This window comes from Sarcophilus harrisii, chromosome 5 (assembly GCF_902635505.1).
Source record: "Sarcophilus harrisii chromosome 5, mSarHar1.11, whole genome shotgun sequence".
In the NCBI taxonomy this organism is placed as follows: Eukaryota; Metazoa; Chordata; class Mammalia; order Dasyuromorphia; family Dasyuridae; genus Sarcophilus; species Sarcophilus harrisii.
The window spans coordinates 179,183,872-179,206,287 of record NC_045430.1 but is presented as its reverse complement, the minus strand read 5'-3'; the positions used below and the strand labels follow the sequence as shown (position 1 = coordinate 179,206,287).

Below are 22,416 nucleotides of genomic sequence, written 5' to 3'. Positions count from 1 at the left end.
TGTTGACCATAGGCAAGTGACAGTTAAGTTGTCTTAGGACAAAGGCAATATGGTTTAGTAAACAGAATGTTGGATCTGAAATCAAGAAGATCTGGATTCAAATGCTGTCTCTGGCAAACACTAGCTGTTAGGCAGATCACTTGGCCTTCCTATGTCTCAGGTCCTTCTGTAAAATGTATGTGATTGATAAACGGTAGATCTGTAGTACTGGGAGTGTCTATGTTCCTACACCAAGGTCCCTACACCGACAACAACATTCTACTTTCCAAGATTCTGATAAAATCACATTAAATCATTTATTTTAAAGTGTGATATAAATGTCAGCTATTTCTGTCAGTCAAATGAATTTTCCTCTTGAATGTGTGCAGTTTGAGAGTCAGTTCCACAAATTGATTTAGAAGTTGGATATTTGCCCTCTTAAGACCTGTGGGATCCATTTAAGAGACTTTAGCCATTCTCTTCTAGTCGAGGGGTTTCATTACCTAGGGCCTTTGAACTTTTAAAAAGTATATATTGATAACTATGTTTCAATCTAATTGTATCCTTTGTAATCCTATGAACCTGTTTTATGCCTCTGAAAACATTATTCTGAAAGGGAGTCCAGTCCATAGGCTTCACCAAACCACCTGAGGGATCCATGATGAAAAAAAAAAAGTCATGAACCACAATCTAATTTAAAACACTTATTTTGTAAATGAAGAAACAGAGAAATTAAATGGTTCAATCTGAAATGTAACACAACCATTTCAAGCTAAATGGTCAGGTAACTCATCCCAACTTCTCTTTCTGTGGTCCACAGCAACATTTCCAACCATAGACTTTGAAAGGAAAGGTTTCATTTGATCTATGTTGGCCTAAATTATTCAACAAAAGCCTGATAATAACATGTTGATGGTGGGCTATTTGTTACTCCCCAATGTCTTTTTTTATTCTTTTTCATTTTATAAAAAATATTGACTTTATGCTTGTCAGAGTCTAGTGCTGCATTGCCACATTTCCTATACTTCCATCCTTTCCCCCTCCCTCACTGTGCTACTCTGAGGACTTTGATTTGAAAATTGATAATAATACAGCCAAAGAATTTACTGAATGCAAAAAGAAGAGAACAAATGGTGCTTAAAATATCTGCCCAGGCAGCACGTGCATTACTGATCAGTCCAGGTTTCCTAGGCATGACCTTGGAGGTCAGAGGCAGAGCCCAGCTGCTAGTACACAGTGATAACAGGTTTGGGCAGCTTTTGTTTCACTTTGATTCAATGTTACAGGCAACACGTGGGTTAGTCAGGATAGAAGCTCTTGGATGCCAGGAAAATTTCCTTCCTTCTTCATTTTTTTTCTTTTTATAAGAATAAAAATGTTTTTAATATTTTGGACCAACTAGAAAGTAATTTATTCTTATTAGTAATTGTAACAATAACAGTTATCTAGTAACTTTAAGGTTTATATACATTGTCTCATTTGATTCTCTGAACAACCTTCTGAGACAGATATCAAGTCCTAACTTTTTCAAACTCTCTCATTCTTTTCATGGCCACGTTTTTAAATCCATCCCTTGAAATGTATATGAAGACACCAAAATGTTGACTAAGAGTCAGAGTCAATTTATATTTGGAACAATATAGGATGCAATAGGGGAACTGTGGCCAATTTGAATTGGAGGCTGTCTCTGGCATGGCATTATTTTTTTTAGAGGTCATCCATCAACTTCCACCTGGGTGGAGTCAGGCAGCCTTTGGGTACCAGGTTTCTATCTTCACAGTTCATTAAAGGTATCTATCATCTCATCCAGTCTGGACAGAGCACCTCCTATTACATCTGGGGCTCTTACTTTGAGGTCTGTGAACTTGTTTTTATTTTTGTTTATTTTTTAAACAACATTCTGATAAACTGTATTTCAATAGAGTTGGTTTCTTTTGTAACTCTATGTATTTTATGCATTTAAAAACCTTATCCTGAGAAGGGATCCATTGGCTTCACTAGATTGCCCAAGGGGTCTGTGGCTCAGAAAAGTTTAAGAACTCCTATTTTGACTCACCTGCTGGAAGAATAGACATTAAGTTCAGGAGCTCACTTGCTGCTAGCCCTGGATGGGATTTTCAGTTCAAGATAAGCTGGTCTCATGAAGTTGAGGAACTCTATAGGGTCTGCCTGGGACTGTTTTCTCCAACAGCAGAGTTCATTCACTATGTCATGCTCCAAAGCTGCACCCATCCATCCATCCATCCATCCATCTGCTACTTGCTGTGCTCCAACAGAAGATACTTCGTTCTTTTGGAAGGGTTCCCAAACAGTGGGTCTGGTAGCTATTTACATTTCTAAGGCTTTGGTAGACAAAGGTGGATATCAGTACTAGACTGACCCTGAACTTTTCTTTCCCCATCACATCATCTTCCTTAGCCTCAGAGGATCATATTTGTAGCTTTGCCATTTTCACAATAATTTTTAAAGAAAGAAATTACCAAAAGAGAAGAGAAGGGTCCCTGTAAACCAGCAGAGTTTAGAGCTAAAGAATATGTTAAAATTTTCCATGATGGAAATTTCCCAGCTACCAAGCTCTTTAGATTTTTTTTTTCTTTTCAGGGCTGCAAGCAAAGAATGGAAATTTCCCATTGCAGCATCAAGGGCTGCTGTTCTGCTGACTGTCTCGCTCAGTTGGGGTCATCTGCTTCCCCAAGACATCAAGGAATGCCAAGGTAAGTCTTGGAGAAGCCAAACCCTTCCTCTGCAGGAGGGAGTATATTTGTCCTGCCTCCAAACTGTGACCAGTGGGGACAGGCAAAAAAGGCAGTCACTGCTCCATCCATCCACCTGGGTGTGAGCAGGTGAGTTTTGCTGACTGCTAACACCTGTGAGCCTCTCACCTTTATTTGTCAGTCTCTCCCTGGCAGCCGGCAGGGTTCTTGAGACCATCCTTAAGTGACCTGCCCTTTACTTCTTTATTGAAATTGCATGCAGATTTTTAGATCCCCTATGGATTTGAGAGCTCCTGGTGTTTATGAAAGCACCCACTTAACTGGTCAATTATAAGCATCTGTGTCCCTCCCAAAACTAGATTCTTTTTCATAATATGTAGGTTCAAAGAAATTCTCCATCTCAGCTCTTCCTGACCTTTCTGATTCAATAGGCACCCAAAGAAAAACTTCAAATCTGTCATAGGCCTTCCCCGCCTAGCAACTACTTCAAAGAAAGAAATCTCAGTGATGGCAGTGATTTCAAAAGCAATTAGCAATAGAGGAATTGGCAAATGGGATCAAGGATGGTGGCTGGAAGTATTTATCCCAGAAAGAATGTTCCAGGTTTGCACATGCACATGAGTGTGTGAGTGGGATGGGGGGGAGGTTGTGGGAGGAGTGGATGGGTATTGTGGGTGGGGTAGGGTGAATAGATTTTTGGTTTCCTTCAAGGTACTAAATTCCTTTGAGAAGCAATAAATATGAGAGTGCCACTTGGATGAGGCATCGTGGTGCAGTGTAAAGACTTGTTGGAGTCCAAAGGTTTAGGTTCAAATCCTGGCTCTGCTATTTATGATCTATATGATTTGGGGTAAACTACACAGAATTTCTGGGGTTTTGTTTCCTTCATTATAAGTGAGCTAGTTGCATTTGATAATCTCTAACTCCCTTCTAACTTTAAATCCTGCAGTCTCTATTGCTTTCTTGCTAATAATAGTCCATGGATGTTTTTTTTGGGGAAAAAGGACAAGGAAAGTGATTATTGCCATTAGTATTTGAAACTAAATGTCAATATAGTAATTCAGAAAGTAATATAGCAAGAAATCCAAACATAATTCAGTGCAAAAGTAAAGCTGCATCCCATATTGTTTTTTTTTTTTTCCTGGTCTAGTCTGAGAGATAATAATCACCATTAGCAGGGTCTTCTTTGAATACAACGGACCATATTGCTCAGGAGAAAAATGGAAGGGAGCTAGAGACTGTAGGCAAATAAACTTATGTTGTTGGTTCTCCTTAAATTCACAGAATCATAGACAGTCAAGATAAGAAAATGGTGTCTCAGAAAGAGAAAGGAGCTTGCCTAACATCAGGAAACTATGACTCAAACTCAAGTCTTCTGACTTCCAGGTTTATTATCAAATGTTAACTACCTTCCTCTGTATTTTTTTATGCAACTGAAAACAGTTGACTCAATTCAACATATATTAAGTGCTTACTGTATGCATAGTCTTTTTTTTCTAAAGACAATTATGTAAATCTAAAATAATAGAAAGTGAGTACAACATTCTTTTTTTCCTTAAACTCCAGGTTATTCTGGTATCAAACTTAAGAGACATATGTATGATTCCAGGGTTTTTCAAAAAGCCAATGGTTAGTTAAGCTCAGTAAATGATTATATTACTCCTATTCTTCCCCCTCCCAAAAAAGGACTAAACTAAACAAAAACAGAACTAGTCCATCAAAGCATGTTGAACTGAACCAATTTGACATTTGAAGAGATTTCCTTGGTGTGCTAACAGTCTTTTCTTTCCTTCCTCCCTTTTCTCTACTTCCTCTTTACCCCCATCATTAACTGAAAGATTTTGGTCCTTTTATTCAAAGCTGAAATTTCTAAATGGTGATTCTGATCCATAGGCATTGTTTGTTTGAGAAAATAGATGTATCATGAGCATTCTCTCCATAATGATCCATGGTAAGAAATATATTTTTAAATTTTGGTTATTTTTCCTGCTGTTTTGGAGTACTCATGCCTTCCATTATTATGTAATTAGGAATTTACTACTGGTAAGTAGTTCAAACACTATAACATCAATCCAAGTATAAGAACATTAAAAAAAAAAACATAGACCTACGTCTAGGTCTGTGTCTGTGTGCTAAATCAAATATATATGATTGTCTTGTTAATAAAGTTTAGTTAAAGAGTTGTCCTTGACCTTTTCTCATCTTTCTCTCTGCCTTTTTCTTTAGCTGCTTCATTCACTCCTGTTTTATTAATTATGACCACCAGGCAGATGAACTTCCAAACCTCCATCTCTCCCCAATTTCTCCCCAGAATTCCAGTCAAAATTGTCAATTGTCTATCAGATACATCCACCTAACTTTTCCCCTTCTTCCAATTAGGAATAATCTTTTCTTCCACTGATCTTGCCTAGTAATTTTCTTGTCTTATGTTCTTTTTTTATACGTTCTGCATTCTAGTTATTAGAATAACCACAATTTTAATATATCTGTGTATCATATGTTCTCTGTAGATTGAAAGCTTCATGAGGACAGAGGATATGTGTTCATTTTCTTTGTACCTCCACTAAAGTCTAACACCATGCTTTGCACAAAATAGATTCTTTCAATATGTTTGCTGAAAGACTGAATATGAATTTTAGTATCAACAATAATCCCTAACAGTTTGTGAAAAATGAAAGAAGCCTTTGCACTTTAAGCAGAAAAAAATTTAAAAAGAAGATACTTTTTCAAACAGATGTTTTAGGTTTCTTTTTTCTCCTCCATTTACTAACAGAATGCAATTCTTTTTTCTCCTCCATTTACTAACAGAATGCAATCTCTATTCAGTTCTCTGTACCATCTGAATCTTACATGATACAATCGAAAATCTTTTTAAACCCAGTTATTTCTCAAAACATCACTCAGAAGTACACTAATATCCTTCTTCTTTTTCACTGTCAAGATGAAAAAAAAATGGTGGTACTGAAGTCAACTTGCTTAGAATTTACCACATACGTGCCATTCATTGCCAGAGGCATTTCCTCAAATTCTAGTTTACAAATTCAACCAATCAATCAAACATTGGTTAAGCTCCTTCTATGTTATCAGGCACTGTGCTAAATGCTGGAGATACAAAGGGCAAAAGACAATCCCTTCTCTCAAGGAACTAAATTCAAATAAAATAAATAAATAACTGTAGAATTCACGAACTGGCTTTCATACCTGTAGGGAAGAAGGGTTTGATAAGGATCTCTACATCTACTGGAGCCTTATTATTTAGACTTGTTGATTCAAGTTCAAAGGAATAGAGCTTTACCTAGGACCACTTCCTTTGTGGTCTATAAAAATGAAATACAAGGTGACTCATGCTTTCTTTTCCCAAGATTCCAAAGTTCCTTGAACTTCCAGCCTGGAATTCAGCAAAGAAGGAGTGAAGGGGATTTCTCCCTTCTCTCCCTCAGGAGAAAAAAAAAAGAGTCCTTGCCAGAAGAGCACACATCTGGCTGACAGGGGAGTTTCTGAACCCCTAGTTTCTGGCAATTTCTTCTGCCTTTCTTTTTCCTTTTCTGAACATAGGTAAGAGATCAGAGTTCCTAAGAACTGACTTTCTATTCCAGTTTGACTTTCCTAAAGGGAGAAGTTTGTCTTACCAACGTATTATTGAGAGAAGAAAAGACGATCCTTAACAGCTGAAGGACTAAATCTGTGCCATGATAGGGAGAGAGATCTGGACCTTGTCAAGCCTGCTGTTGCTGTGGGTTGCTGGAATGATTCGGATCTGGGGTAAATGGGGGAGCATTGCTCATCAGTCCCAGAAAAAGAATGTTTGCCAAGATGTTGAGCTTAATGGGCTATTGGAGTGCTTTATATTTCTATATTTGTGTCTGGTCTCCTTTGAATCCTTTATTCATTTTCTGTGGTGGGTAAAATAACACAATACGTATATGTGGGAATAGAGGATAAAGCAATGAACTTGAAATCAAGAAATCTGGATTCAAATTCTGCTTCAGACATGTAAATAGCTATCACTCTAGGAAAGTCATTAATCTCTTTATGCCTTAGTTTCCTTACCTCTAAGATGAGGGGTTTGAACTCAATGGTCTGTGAAGTCACTTCCATATCTAAATTTAGGATGCTCTTATCCACATATAAGGTTTACCTAAACTTTATTCAGGAATCCCCCATACACATCCCCTAGAGTGGAGACAAAGGACCTAAGAAACCAACCCTTCAGGGTTATGCTGCCAGGCCCAACCTGGGAATAAGGGGACAGTTGATCAATAAACATTTATTAATTAATTTATAATTAATTATAATTAATTATTAATTAATTAATTAATTATTATGTGCCAGGCCCTGTGCTGATCACTGGAGACAGAAATATGAAAAAGAAAAATAGTGCCTGCCCTCAAAGAGCTTATAAGTCTATTATTGGAAGATAACTGGCAAAAGGAAGAAGAAAAGGGGAAGGAGGGAAAGAAAGTATTCAGTGTATGCAGGCAAAATCCAAAGGAACATACATTCAGGTGGGCACAAGCCTTGCTGTAAGTTTATATTTATGTGCTCTTCTTGGTCACTATGCAAGTCTATAACTCTCAGAAGCAGCTGTGCTATTATAAAAATTGCTGCCATTTTGGAAAGTATCATTTTCCAAAATCAAGTTTCCTATACACATTTCTCACATACTCAAAAATCTCTCTGGGATTCCTTAGGGAAGATCATTCAGTATGGAAATTCCCTTCATGTGGACAGGAGCCACAATGGTTTTCTTTTTTTCAGAGTACCCAAACTATATTCATCACAACCATTCCCAAACTCTTGGAACTTCCAGAGGAGAATTTAAGCCTGGCAAACTATTCTGATGGAGCCTCATTAAGCACTAAACTTTGAGATTACATTGATAGTTTTCTTTCTTTTTTAAAGATGCACTTGGAGATTCAAGACTTGTGGGTGGGGCGGGATAGGATTCATATACTTATTGCTGCAGAATCCAAATCCTGCTTAAACATAGGATTAAAACTGTTCTCTTTGATCTCTTGTGGCATTTTCTATGTAGGGGACCATAGTTTGACAATGAATGGAGAAGAGAGTGCCTGGATCTAGAAATTGAAGTTGAGTGCTTTTAAGACATTTTCTCTTTTGTTTTTATGAAAATGTAATAATAGAAAATGTCTTGCTGAGCACTCACATCTTCCTTCCTATAATTAGGATGGCACCTGCTTCCTAAAAGTGTATCACAGAAAAACTGGAATTGAACAAATTTAAAAATCATCAGGTCTTATCCCTTGGGGCAATATAGGAATTACTTATCCTTTAGAGTAGAGCCATGCAAAGTTTTTGAAATGAAGGAAACTTTTTGATTAAGAGATATGAACCTTTTTAAAGTGCTTACTTTTTTTTTTTATTTCTTTCAATTAAATTGTATTTATTTTTCAATTTAAAAATTCTTCCTTGGGGCAGCTAGGTGGCACAGTGGATAGAGCACAAACCCTGAAATCAGGAGGACCTGAGTTCAAATCTGCTCTCAGATACTTAACACTTCCTAGCTGTGTGACCCTGGGCAACTCACTCAACCTCAATTGCCTCAGCAAAAAAAAAAAAAAAAAAAAAAAAAAAAAAAAAAAATTCTTCCTCCCCAGAAAAAATAAAAAACAAAACCTTGTAACAATACCACACTGACTAGGTCAAAAAAAAATAAGTCTCAACATGTACCAAATCTATCACTTCACAGTTAAGGAGTGGGTAACATGTTTCATCATGAGTAAGAATTAAAATTTTAATGATAAACAAGGTACCTTTGTATAATTCTAAACTCACAACAATCTATAACCAACAATTCATGCATCCTAACATGGATGCATATGAAACAAAAGTTAGTAAATGTTAAGGTAACAAAGTGTGGAGATTTTAAATGACATCTCTTTCCTTTTTACGTGCTTCTGTATCTGGGTCAGGTTAAAATAAATTTTAATATATTTCTCCTTATAATGGCAACACTTGCACTATTCCTAGTGTAGGACTTGTTGCCCTTTGGGAACAAATGAACCTGCATCAAGATGAAGATAAGAGCATTATTTGGAGCTACAGTACAAGGAAGGAAAGAAAACTAGATTCAAAAATAGCACTCTCACACAAGTAATTACTTGTGTGTGACAGGACAGGACAATGAAAATCTTTCTCCATTTATGTTCATATATGAAATAGTCCTTGGAATCCAAATAAGCTAGGACTCTGGGTTCCTCTGGAACAGTTTTTAGAACCCTGCTTTTGTCTAAAGGCAACTGGTAGTATAGTGAATAGAGCACTTGACCTTTAGTCAGGAAGAGTCAAATTCAAATTCAGTCTTAGCCGCTTATTAGCTGTGTGATCTGACTCTGGGTAAGTACTTATTAACGTTGCCTGCCTCAGTTTCCTCATTTGTACAATAAGGATCATAAGAACACCTCCTTCCCAGGATGGTTGTGAGGATCAAATGAAGTATTTGTAAAGTGTTTAGCATAGTGAGCCCTGTATGGCACATAGTAGGTGCTTATTTCCTCTCTTCCCCTTGCTTTAGAGGGGCTTCCATAGCTTACTTACATTAGCATAACAACTCATTGCTGCCTCTCCTGATATGATTACATTACTTTTATGACTATTATTGGATTATCATTGATAATAATTTGCTCTCCAGAGAATATATAGAGAAGTGGAAGGATGAATAGCTATCATAATTCAAGGTTATAAAGGGCTTCTGAAATTTTATGATGAAAATAGCCAGGGTTATATATGATTTTTCCTGAAAAAGGCAGACCCTGAATATTATCTGTAAAGCTTTATCAGTTGCAGCACATATAAAGGAGAATGGGGCCTCACATGGCTTAGTGTTACTGCAGCACACAAGAAGGGGAATTGGGTCTCACGTGGCTCATTCCTGGTCTTGCCTGTGATACTAAGTGGTAGAAACTTTCCTCTGTATCTCAGTGTATCATTCTGTTAAATGGGGGAGGATAATAGCCACTACCTGCTACACCATGTCAATTGTCACACAGAATCAATGAGGCTGTTTTTTGTATTCCTGCTATCTCCCTGTTGAGCTATGGAGGTTATTCATCTTTTCCAGTAATTGAAGGATATCTTTTGATAAGTAGCAGAAATATGGTTATTATTCTTCAAGCAGCTATCAACAAATGGTATAGGTGCAAGACAAGGAGATGAGTGACAGGATTTGCCTAATGATAGCAAAAGCCAAAATTTTCTCTCCTAGTCTAGAATTTTTGAATTCTTCACTTAGTTCCCTGAGGATGATACTAATGAGCTACCATGCATCTCTAAAGAAGAACTGTGGTTCACTGCATTGATTTGCCAGTTTACATTGCGAGGGCGTATCTCCGGATGGAAAGCTAGAATTTCCTGGGACTCATCCTAGCTGAGCATCAGATACCAGGTTGCCCCCAGCACAGAACTGAGAATCACCAGAAAAGCACTAAATGGATGAATTGTTACTTTCAGAGAAAGAATTAAGTGCAACGTTTCTAATTATTCTTCATTTCAGACAACGAACTGTTCCAGTTAGCTCGGGTAGTAGTTGAATGGAGAACAATATTGAGTAAACCCTGCTAAAGAAGGCTGAATATGAGTCAATGAAATTATTGAAAATTTAGTCCCAGCTTTATTTTAGCATGTTACTGGCAAGCCAATAATGAGTACAGTAGGAAACAAAAAGCAAGAAATATACATACATTTTGAAACATGAAAAATCCTTTTAGTTCAATAAATATATCATTTTTAATTTTGAACCAACAAAAATTATTTCTGACCTAATCCAGGACCTCAAACCAGCTGTTGTTAATATAAAGAATGAAGATGCTTAACTGCTCAGAGAAGGGGGGAGAAAACAACAACTGATAAGCTGTTAAAATGTTTTATGAAATATGAAAATGTGGGTTCTTTTAGAACTCTGATTAATGCAATTATAAACCATGAGTCCAGAGGACTGAAGATGAATCACACCACTTACCTCCTGCCAGAGAGGTAATGGACTTAAAATTCAAAATGAGAAATGCATTTGTGGATATGGCCAATGTAGAAATTGTTTTTGCTGTACTACATATCTTTCTTATGAGGGTTTGGGATTTTTTATTGTTCAACTGGGATGAAAGAAGTGGGAGGGAGAGGTAATAAATGTTTATCAAAATAAATGCATATTTAAAAAGAAAATAAAATGTGCATCCTGATTTTTGATTTGGAGAACATGGTCATCCAGAATAAAAGATCTGATATCAATACTGATAGCAGCACATTTTAAGGTAACTAAGAATTGGGCGGGGGAGGGAGAGAGGGAGGGAGACAATGTCCATTGATAGGAAAATAGCTAAAAAAGTTGTGGTACATAAATGTAATGAAATATTATTGCTACTATGAGAAATGATGACTTTGAAGAATTCAGAGAGTCATGGGAAAACATATGAACAGATGTAGAATGAGGTAAGTAGAGTCAGGAAAACAATATGCACAAGGACTACAATAAGGCACATGGAAAGAACAAAAAACATATCAAAACTAGAGGATAGAGGATCAAAACTCCCTAGAGGAAAAATGAAAAAAAAAAAAAGCACTTTCCTCCTCCCTCTCTTGAAGAGATGGGGGAATATGGGTATTAAACTTTGTATCTACAGTCATATTCAGTTGATATTTTGGTAAGTTTTTCTAGACTGTTTTATCCTCTTTCTTTGTTCCAAGGAGTGCTTTAATAGGTATGGAAAGGGAAGGTTATTTTCAGTATGGAAGGTAATATAAAAACAAGATATCAATAAAATTAAGAATCTTTTCAAATGTCACCATACTATCCCCTACTGTCATGCTTACTCCATTCCTGTTAAGTATGCTTATATATTCCAATTCTTAGGCTATTTTCTATTTATTAGAAATCAGGAAAGAAATTTCACCAGATACTGATTCACATCAGTAAACAAATGAATTCAATGTATAATTTAAGTTTTGCCTGGATAGAATATTTTTCTTCATTTCCTTTTCCACATTTCTGGGCAGGTTGGCTTGTAAAATAATGTCATCTACCATTTTTTTTTGCCTGGTGATAGATTAATAAGGATAAGCAAATAGGTTTTTTTAAAAATGTAGTTATTTATTATGCATGTAAATGTAGTCACTACTATCAGTATATAAAATAAAGATGATACTAACATATCTAAAAAACAAATTTCCTAAAAATAAATTCCATAAAACATTTCACTTTACAAAAACTGACAAGGAATTTCTATTTAGATTTTACATCTTTTATATCTGATACACTAACAGAAAAATGTTATATAGGTATTTATTTAAGCATTAATGCCATAGGTCAAGATCAACCAACAATTCCCAATTTTCAAGTGAGAACTTTATCAAGTCTTTATCTTTTCTTGAAAATTCAGCATTAGGTTTACAGTTGCCTGCTTTTACCTATACTCTCAACAACTTCTAATGTCTCAGAAGTTATGCCCTCTGGTCTTGCAAGCCTTTTAGACATGTAGATTTGAATTAACTGAACATTAATTATGGCAGAATGAAGTGACCTTGTTGATGATGGGAAAGTATGTCTAGTTTCCCTAGATATAAAATGAGAAAATTGTAACAGATAATTTCTAAGGTGAATTTTTTTTGTTTGTTTTTTTTAGCTCTAGACTCTATGACTAGCTTTAGCTTCTTAACTTCATTTGGGCCATCATAGTTACTTGATAATAATTTTAATGCTTTGATGATGCTCCAAAAATCTCTCCCCCTTTCAATCTGTTTTATACATTATTGCCAGATGCCAGACTTCCTCAGGCTCAGCTTTCATGATGTCACTTCTCTATTCAAAAATCTTCAATATATTACTGACTACAGAACAAAGTCCAAATTCCTTATCCTGGTTTTCAAGGTCTTATATCACCCAGACCTAATAAACTTTTCCAATTTTATTTTTCATTATTTTTCTACCCTGTTCTAACTAACTTAATCTATTTACTATTCCTAGAACATCCTATATGAATGACCACTTCCATGCCGCAATTTTTATTTCAAATTCCATTCCCTATTCTATTTAAATTGATGCTGATTTATTCAATGCTGACCCTCATGCGTGGCCTACTTCAAGTATGTATTCCATGAAGTTCCTGCATGACCAACTCAATCTAATACTTTTTCCTTCTGAACCTAGAGAACTTATTGTCTGTTCTGTTGCTTATTGGCACAGTTATGAATATTTGTATATGTATATGTACACACATATATGCATGTGTTATATATAAGTATATGCACATATGTATCTTCATATATACTGGTACATAAGTATAAATGAATATATGTGTACATAGAGAGATGGATCAAGGACCACATATTATACTTGTTTGAATTCTCCACAGTATATAGGTGCTAAGGATAGAATAGATATTTAACAAATATTTATTTGATGAACTGAATGAATTATCTTCTGATCCTGAGGATGACTGTCCAAATAGAATAAGGAAAACAACTGGACTGATTAAAAAAAAAAAGGATTCAGGATCTTTTGTCTCTTCTATTGGAACTTCCTCCTCAGCCCTCCACCAGATGAGTTAATGGTTTCCAGTGAAGCTGTTTTTAAAAACCTTTGGAAGGAAGACAAGATCTCAGCCAAAGCCTCCATACACAGACCTAAGATAGTTTCTTACCTTCTTATTTCTTTTTAGCTAAAAGACAAATATTTGGTAGCAAACCTCTGGGTTCCAAAATGTTTTCTTTGTTTCTTAGTTTTTAGTGAAAATATGGATTATCAAAGCAGGAACATGTTTTTTTCAGATGCATAAAAAATTCAAGGGTGAGACTTTTCCTCACCTCTTCATTTGGTACTAAACAAAATGACAAGATTTGATTTCTTTTGATTATTTCTTAGATCCTGTGAATCTACACACTCCCTCCCAATTTAATAAAATTTAGATTTCTAAAATTTAATCTTTACTGAGCTGGTTCTTTGGATAGAAATTTACCTCTAGTATAACTGAGTATTAGTTAGAACTTTTTACATAAAAGCTATAGATTCAAGCTAAACTTTAAAAAATGTACTCAACATTGCACAGAAAGAAAAAGCAACCACTACATCCACTTTTACATTTAATTTTTCTTGTAATTTTCTCTCATAGTGCTCTTAGATTCTGGGTTCTCAATTCAAAGCTAGGAATGAAGTAAAGTCAATTCCTAGATAGGGCTGTAGCCACAGAAAATTGATAAGAGTTTTGTCCAACAGTTATAATGGGATTGAGCCTCCCTTAACTATCAAGGGAAAAATTTTTTGGAACATTTAATTCAGCTTCTCCAAATCCCATTACAACAAACTCCAAGAGAATGTCTGATTCTTTTAGTGAACCAAGGAGTGTTTTAAATAAATGGGTCATCAATTTAGGCAACTCATTTTGTGAGACAAATATTTCCATTATTGTAACTGGATTTGACCTTTTGCCCTCCATGGTCAAAAGTCTAAAAACATTTTGTAAAACATGAAATGCTTTCCAAATATATTCAGTATCTAGTCAGAAACAAATAACTAGTTAACAAAATATGATTTAATCATTTAATGAAATGAAGGGTTTAATTTACTTTTATTTAGACACCTGTAGTAAATTATCTTGAAAAGCATTGTAATGTAGGGAATAGAAAAAGGGCTTCAGAATCAAAAAGACTTGGATTCAAGTATTATTATTGATACATATTGGCTGTGTGACTCTAGGCAAGTTATACTTAACCTCTTAGAGTCCTTAAGGTTGCAAATTTATGGTGAAATTGCTTTGGTAGAAGGAATTCCGCCAAAAATACTTAATAGGGTTATTATAAGGTTCAAATGAGATAAATTTATCTTTTAAATTTTAAAGTCAAATAGAAAGGAGAGAGAAGAGGAGGAATGGAACAAGCATTTATTAAGCACCTACCATGTGTCAGGCACTCTGCTAAACACTTTACAAATATTACCTCATTTGATTGTCACAATAACCTTGGGATGTAGGTGCTATTAACACCTCCATTTTACAGTTGGGGAAGCTGAGGTAAACAAAGGTTAAGTGAATTGTCCAGGATCACAGTTGGCTGAGGCCACATTTGAACTCAAATCAAGTTCATCATTGTCATCTTTGCCTTCATCTTCATCTTCATCTCCTTCTTTGTCTTTCTTCTGCCTCCTCTTTCCTCTTCTTCTTTTTCCTTTTCTTCTTCTTTTCATTCTTCCTTTTCTTCTTTCCTCCTCCTCCTCTTCCTCTTCCTCTCCTTTCCTTCTTCATTTTCTCCTCCTTCTCTTCTTCATTTTCTTTTTTTCCTTTTCTTCTTCCTTGTTTTCTTTTTCATCTCCTTTTCCTTCTCTTTCTCTTCCTCTTCTTCCTCCTCCTTTCCTCCTCCTCCTCTGTCACCTTCTCCTCCTTATCTTTATCGGCCTTTTTCTTCTCCTTTTCTTCCTCCTTCTCTTCCTATCTCTTATCATCATCATCTTCAGTAGTAATAATAGGAAGAAAAGGAATATTTTATTTAAAGAATATGAAAACTTAAAAAAACCATGGAACATCTAGAATTGAGGCAACTGATTTTTTTAAACTGAAAACTTAATGCTACTGTATGACTTTGAATGTTGAAATATAAGAATATCAGAAGAGTCAAAGCTATAGGTGCTCCAAAGGGCAATAGAAAGACACAAAGTGTTACAAATAGACCTCAACACTTTACCAATAATAATGTGTGCATGAGAAGTGGCATTAGAACACATCATAAAAGACATATGTGACTGGCAGAGGAATAGGTGATATGACTGATTAAAAAAGCCAGAGTGAAGACTGGGTTGAGTGGTATACTGGTAGCCATGACATAATGAAAGGACCAGAAGAAGGAACCCAGGATGTTGAGCATATATTATATAGAGGATATACAGAAAAAGGGAGAAGAATCACATAGGATGAAAAAATATGGAAGTGTTATGCTCTGCTCCAATGGGGAGAGCTCTGGCACTAGAGAGACCATCGATCCAATGAAATACTGACATAGCAGCAGCAGCAGCAATAATAAAAACATTTATAAAATGCTTTAATATTTGCAAAGCATTTTGCAAATATTATCTCATTTGATTGTTATAACCATTCTGGGATGTAGGGGCTGTAGTTAACTCCATTTTGTTGATGAAGAAACTGAGGCAAACAGAGGCTGTACCCAGGGTCACATAGTTTTTGAGGCAGGAATTGAACTTCCTGACTGAAATGTATCTAGCTTTCCCTCTATTGAGTCAACCATACTGGAAAATACAACTTGAAGTGCAAAGAATCACGAATTAAGGGGATGGATGTGGTTTACAGGAAGTTCTGAGGTTTTAACTACACATAGCAAGAACAGGATAACTGAATTTTGATCAGGCCAAAAGACATTTTACTTCAATTATCTAGATATATAAGGAGAAGTTTTTAGCCTGGGTTACTCATACCATTGCTAAATTTTCCACATTCTTTCAAGAGATGTAGATAGAAGACATGGCTATATGTAACCAAGGGAATTATTAGTCATCATAGTTACTGACATTAATAATTTCATGAAAATCAGAGTTGAGGCCCATCCTGTTGTATATGGATATACACACAGCCATAGACAGCACAGTCGTGGAGTTTTTCCCAGGGGTTTGCTGTAATCTTGCTCTAGCTTCCAGTATTGTGTGATGGTAGCATTCAGGCCACGAATGACATTGGCAAACATCTCTCAAATCAAATACCCATTTCTCAACAAAATGTTTCATTAGGGGGCCCTTAACTGCCAAAATGTTTGTTCCTGACAAAAATGTCTATTTTTCAATTTGGAGTGGCAGTTTGCTTCAAACATTTTTGCATAAACAAATATTTGGAGATAATAAAAATAAACTTTTTTTAGATGTCTCTATTGAGTGATATTTTGAATGCTGAAAAGTGCTTCTGGATAGACCAATCTATGAAATCCATTAGTTTTAGACTAATATTGTTTTGGTTAGAGACAAATCTACACACAGTTTTTTGTGTTGAGAAAATTCAAATTTGGTAGTTCAAGCAAAATTTTATTAGTCTATTTCATAGAATCATAGCATTTTGGACTTGGAAAGGACCTTGAGGGACCATCTAGTCCAACTCCTTCATTTTATAGCTGATAAAACTGAAGCCCAGAGAAATTAAGATATTTTCCTATATTCTAATAATCAATTAGTATTTATGATATGCTTATTATGTGCCAGGCTCACATTATAATGAGAGAGAAAACATATAAAGAACTAGTCATGTATAGTATATAGGTATGTATGTATGTATGTATGAGATATAAATATAGACATATATAAAACACATATGTATTATATATAAACATGTATACAAGGCAACAAACATTCATACACAATATACAATACAAAATTTATGCACACATATATTAAGTACTCTCTAATATATACTTGTGTATATGCACAAATATGTGTATATATATATATATATATATATATATATATATATATATTTCGTCTCTATGGGAAAGTCTCCAAGCTATGAGAGACCAGTAAAGACATCCTAATGGAGGTTTGGTCAGAAGCTGGTTCTCCTGAGGTCCAGACCATTATGTGATCTACACCTATTGCTTCTCCAACTACTCTCCACACCTAGCTTATAGAATATTATTTGGAATTGCCAAGGAAATTTTAAAAAATTTAACAAATATCCCTTTCCTTTATGTATGTTCACTTACAGCCCTATTTTTCATATTAATATAATGGAACCATCACCCTTTTGTGGTGGATGGCTAATTAACTAATAAATGAGCTTTAAAAGAAAGAAAGGGTAAAAACCTCATTAATTTGTCTCCCAAGTCCTGGTGGCTAAAACTTCAAAAGAACATCTTTGCCGCACAGAAAAATGACTACAAGAAAAAAAATCATAGCACAACTGATTTTTATCATGTTTTGAAATCTCATAACTTCTCAGAGTCTGATTTCTTAACTAAACTTAAATGTTTTGGGGATTCAAGTCCAAACAAAAAATCAGTTCATAGGATTATGATCAATCAACAACTCCACAACATTTCCATGCCTCATAAAATATTCAGAAAGCCTAAAAATTTAAGGAAGAAGAGCTTGAGGCTAAACATATTTTCCTAATTTGTCCTAATTCAAACAGTTAAACTTGAAAATCAGCTCAAGAGGCTGTTTTTACAAACTAAACCTGCCCTTTGGTATTTGAATTTAAATAATGAAAATTTGCATATATATATACATATATATACACACATATATATGATGCATGCAACAAACATATGCTAATATGTATGGAAGGAGGGTAAAATAATACTATTAAGAGGATAATAATAGCTGGTATTAATCATTGTAAATAAGTGTTCTTTGTAAATAACAAATACTGCTGCCCTTGGGAGAAAGGATGAGATGACAGAATGTAGAATTTGTTTTCTCATTAAGGCAGAATTCATGACTGGGGAAAACCAATGATGTGGCAAGGTTCTCTTTTTCCTACCTACCTCTGACCATTTACTCCCTTAAGGAGAGGGAGCAGATATAGTAAAAGAAAGAACAGGGGAGACTTTATTTCTTGCTCAAAAGAGATGAGCTTGAAGTGAAAGTCTTTCAAAACAAAACAAACTGAAAAAAAATGAGATCAATACTTTCACTCATTCCATTGGACCTCAAGAGCTGAATGTAATGGAAGTGAGGTTAGACTATTATATCATTTCTGCCTTCTGATAAACTATCCCCTCAACTATTTGAAACACAGAGTTGGTGTTTTGATTTTTCAATGCGTTTTTTTAATTTGTTTTTTTGTTTGTTTTAAATAAAATTCCCTACTGTTACCTCCATTTTTAGCATTTAAAAAATCTCCCTTCAGGCAGTGCTTTCTTATAGCTAACCTGAATTTCTCAAATTGCTATTTATGTAAACTCCATCTGAGGGCTGGTAGTTATATAATTTTTGGTTCCACAAGAGCAGAGATCCTATATTTAAACTTCATATCTCTCTTTGTACCTAAGAGTGGTCTGTAAACAGTAGATTAACAAGCTGTTGTTTTGTATGCTAGTCAATTATAATAAAACCTCTGCATATATTTGAAAGTGATTTTTGGTTTATTTTATTTTTTTTAAAACCTTCCCAAAGTCCTCTCTTTCTTGGATCTCCCTGTGACAACTCTTTGGTGACCCTGCCAAGGTCAACAGAACAGATCCTCTGCCCTGGTTGGATCACTTTCAAAACCACGCCCAGAAGCTAAGTTTCTACTCCCAGGCTTCTTAAAAACATCTGCAGCAGGAGAAGGTCCTTAGGTTTCTTAAATAAGTCCAGGCAAAAGTATGAGTTGCCAGTGGCTGCTATCTCTAAGACATAGAGAATGCCTTTTCTAGTATCTTTAGAACATGATTGGTAGTAATAATTATATGCTGCTGTGAAAATATATAGCTTCTAACCAAAATGTTCCAACTTTGTGGATGAGTTATCAGGATATGCTGGGGAAATTAACTGATATCAGAAAGTGCTTTGATTAATTCCTCCTAGTACAAGGGAATACCAGGAGAATATTATTAAGTAGTCTAAGGTTATTCTTGGTGACCCTTTCTTTTTTTTCCCCATAAATAACTTTTATGATGCTTCCTAAGGGTATTCAATATTCTTTCACTGTTTCCACTCTTCTGACCAGAGGAAATTATCTGATGAGTCACTGATACCTTCATGTGAATTAGCTTAATGTATTATAATTAATTTGCATTTTTTAAAAAAAGAAGACCTGCAATAGAATCAAAAGGAATGAATCTCTGATGGTAGAATTTCAAACTGTAAGTGGAAATAATATGGGAAACTAGATTTTAAAAATTTCCCTCAATTGTAAATGAATTACTAATTTGCATTCTTCAGAATTCCTAATTGTCTTGTTGTTTTGAAAATATATGATGACATACACAGATAAATAGAGGGATTTTTAAATCATGATTTATATATGTATTGATACACCCAAGTAAAGCAGCCTCTATCACATAGTTCTATACTGCCAAATGCTTTGCAACAGAATACTCTTCCATAATACATTTATGTGTCTTCCATAAGTTAGGGGAGAAAACTTAATTTTTCTAATACTTTTTTCATTCATAATAATTTTCATTGGCAAGGAAAGAATCATAGAAACTGGTGCCTGGGGGTGACATTTCCAAAGTCAATATCACTATTTCAATGACAAACATTGGTTGAGCACTTTCTATTAATGAGTCCAGGCAATTCTACAAAGCTCTAAGCTACAGAAAGAATACTGACTTGCCTAGATAGAAGTTTCTGCAGTACAAGTTCCCAACTAGTAAAAACAATAATAAATATAGTACTTAAAATTTTGATAGAATTTTCCATACATTATTTCATACAAATAAGGCTTCATTTACATGATATGATATATGTAAAGTCAACAAGCATTTATTAAGCTCCTACTGTGTTCCAGGTACTAGTGCCAGGGAATTAAAAAAAAGTCAAAAACAGCCCATGTTCTCTAGAAGCTCATAATTGAATGGAGAAGACAACATGTAAACAACCATATTAAAACCAACACATATTTTATGTATATGTATACATACATACGTACATGTGTGTATATATATATATGTGTGTGTGAGATGAATTGAGATAATCTCAAAAAGAAGGCATTAAAGTTAAGGACGATTGGAAAAGGCTTCTTAATTGAAACTTGAAATCAGGGAAGTCAGAAGGTAGAGATGAATAGGGAGAGTGTTTCAAGCATGGAGGACTTGAAATACCAGTATCCATATCGAATTTAATTTATATATACATACATATAAAAATCACATATATGTATATATCTATTTGAAGTTAAAGTTAAACCTAAAAACAAATCTAAAAATGAAATAGTAAATAATTTTACAGTTAAATTAACATCACCAGCATCATATAATCTTCTTTACTATTAGGTTAGAAACCAAATAGTAATATATTAGCTCATTATCATACATTAGACTGGATAAGGGTAATAGCAATCTTTGTAATGTGTTAGGTCATAATTTATAATTTAAATGCTAAATACATTAGTCCTTCCTTCCTTCCTTCCTCCCTCCCTCCCTCCTTTCCTTCCTTCCTTCCTTCCTTCCTTCCTTCATCCTTTCTTAGGCTGCTTGGTGGTCCTCTGCTCTCAGAAGCTCATCATAGTAGTGCCAGACCTAATGAAGATAGCTGATGGGTTTTAAGTCCACTTCAATTCAGAACCTCTAAATTCAAGAGATTCTTTAATCTCAGACCAGGCTTACAGGCATATACCACCATGTTTAGCTCTTAGTGTGTTTTTGATATCTTTTGTTTTGTTTTGATTTTTCACAAAGTTTTTCTGGGAGAAAAAGCAAAAAAAAATCACTTTACCTGATATACCCAAATGATAGAAATATATATTTAAGTAAATTTTAACATTTAAAAATTTAAATTATCACAATTAAAATGTAATTCATTGTTATTTTTTGCTGCAAGAAATGTCAGACCTTCAAATAGTTTCCTTAAATGGGCAAAAGCCTATTATTTAATATCCTTCAGCTTCACAGTTTTAGTTTTGAACAGAAACAGATGATATTCCATCTACACACTAATACAAAATTGAGGTTTGAAGCTTGGACATTTTGCCATTTGCCCTAAAACGAATCTGAAATTTATAACTCAGGACTAAACAGTTAATTTTTTTTCTTCTGCTTGCATAACACAAAAACAACTGAACCAGTCTGGCATAAACTTTCCCCTCCAAAGTCACCTTTGTGCTGAAACCAAGCACCTCAGGTTTCAGTCAAATAACTTACAGATGAGAACAAGCTTCTAAAGAAAAGAAAATTCTCTTGCAATTTTAGCTACAACATTAGTTATGGGCAGCTGGGGACAAAACTTAAAAAAAATTAAATGGGTCAGAAGACGAGCTTTCTTCTTTTTCTTGTTTTCAGATGCATTGGCAATTAAAAAAATATCAACAAGCTGTAAGTTTACACCCTTAGCTCCCCTTGCATTTGTGAAATTATTGTAGCTCCAAGGCCATGTCTATGTGATGGAAAACAGATCTGAAAAAATCAATCTGGGAGTTTTGGCCATATTAATAGCTGATTTGGATGACTCTAAATTTGAACTAATCAATTAAAAAATTTACTTAGGATAATTGAACATTCCTCCCTTCTCCCCAGTAAATTCAATGACTATAAGTAGATTGCCACAACAATTATAAAGTATTCTAATTTAGGGGTTCTTACCCTTTTTAAAATCACGGAACACTGGGCAGTACAATGAAACTTAGTCCCTTTCAGAATTGTTTTTAAATGCATAAAATAAAAATTCATGGGAAACCAGTTTTATTGAAATATCATTATAAAAATGTGTTTAAAAATAAATCTACAGTTTCCAGGGTAAGAGTGTTGATCAAATTTTCTTACCCCACTTTGTCTCCTATACTAATGGTTTCAGCAAGAGTATTAGAACTCTGGCTATATGAGAAGAGAGGTGATCTTGGAACCATAGTCGAATAAATGAACGATTTAGTTCATGGATACATGCTGTTCTCAATTATTAAAATAATTTTATAGATTAGTGAGAGAACTACTAGTCCAGTATTCTTTCCAGGGCACTTTGTTATTTTCCCCAAATTATATTTTGAATGATGGTATCAAGATAAGACTTTCCATGAACTTCTTTCACATTTGTCTTTACATCTTTCCCAATTAAAATTTGACTTTATTCTTATGAGGACCATTATGA

The 22,416-nt window shown here is 34.7% G+C and overlaps 1 pseudogene; it reads left to right on the top strand.

The window, feature by feature from the left end:
• The window catches only part of LOC100918401, a 78,839-nt pseudogene that overhangs the window by 46,777 nt on the left and 9,646 nt on the right, over window positions 1-22,416 (top strand).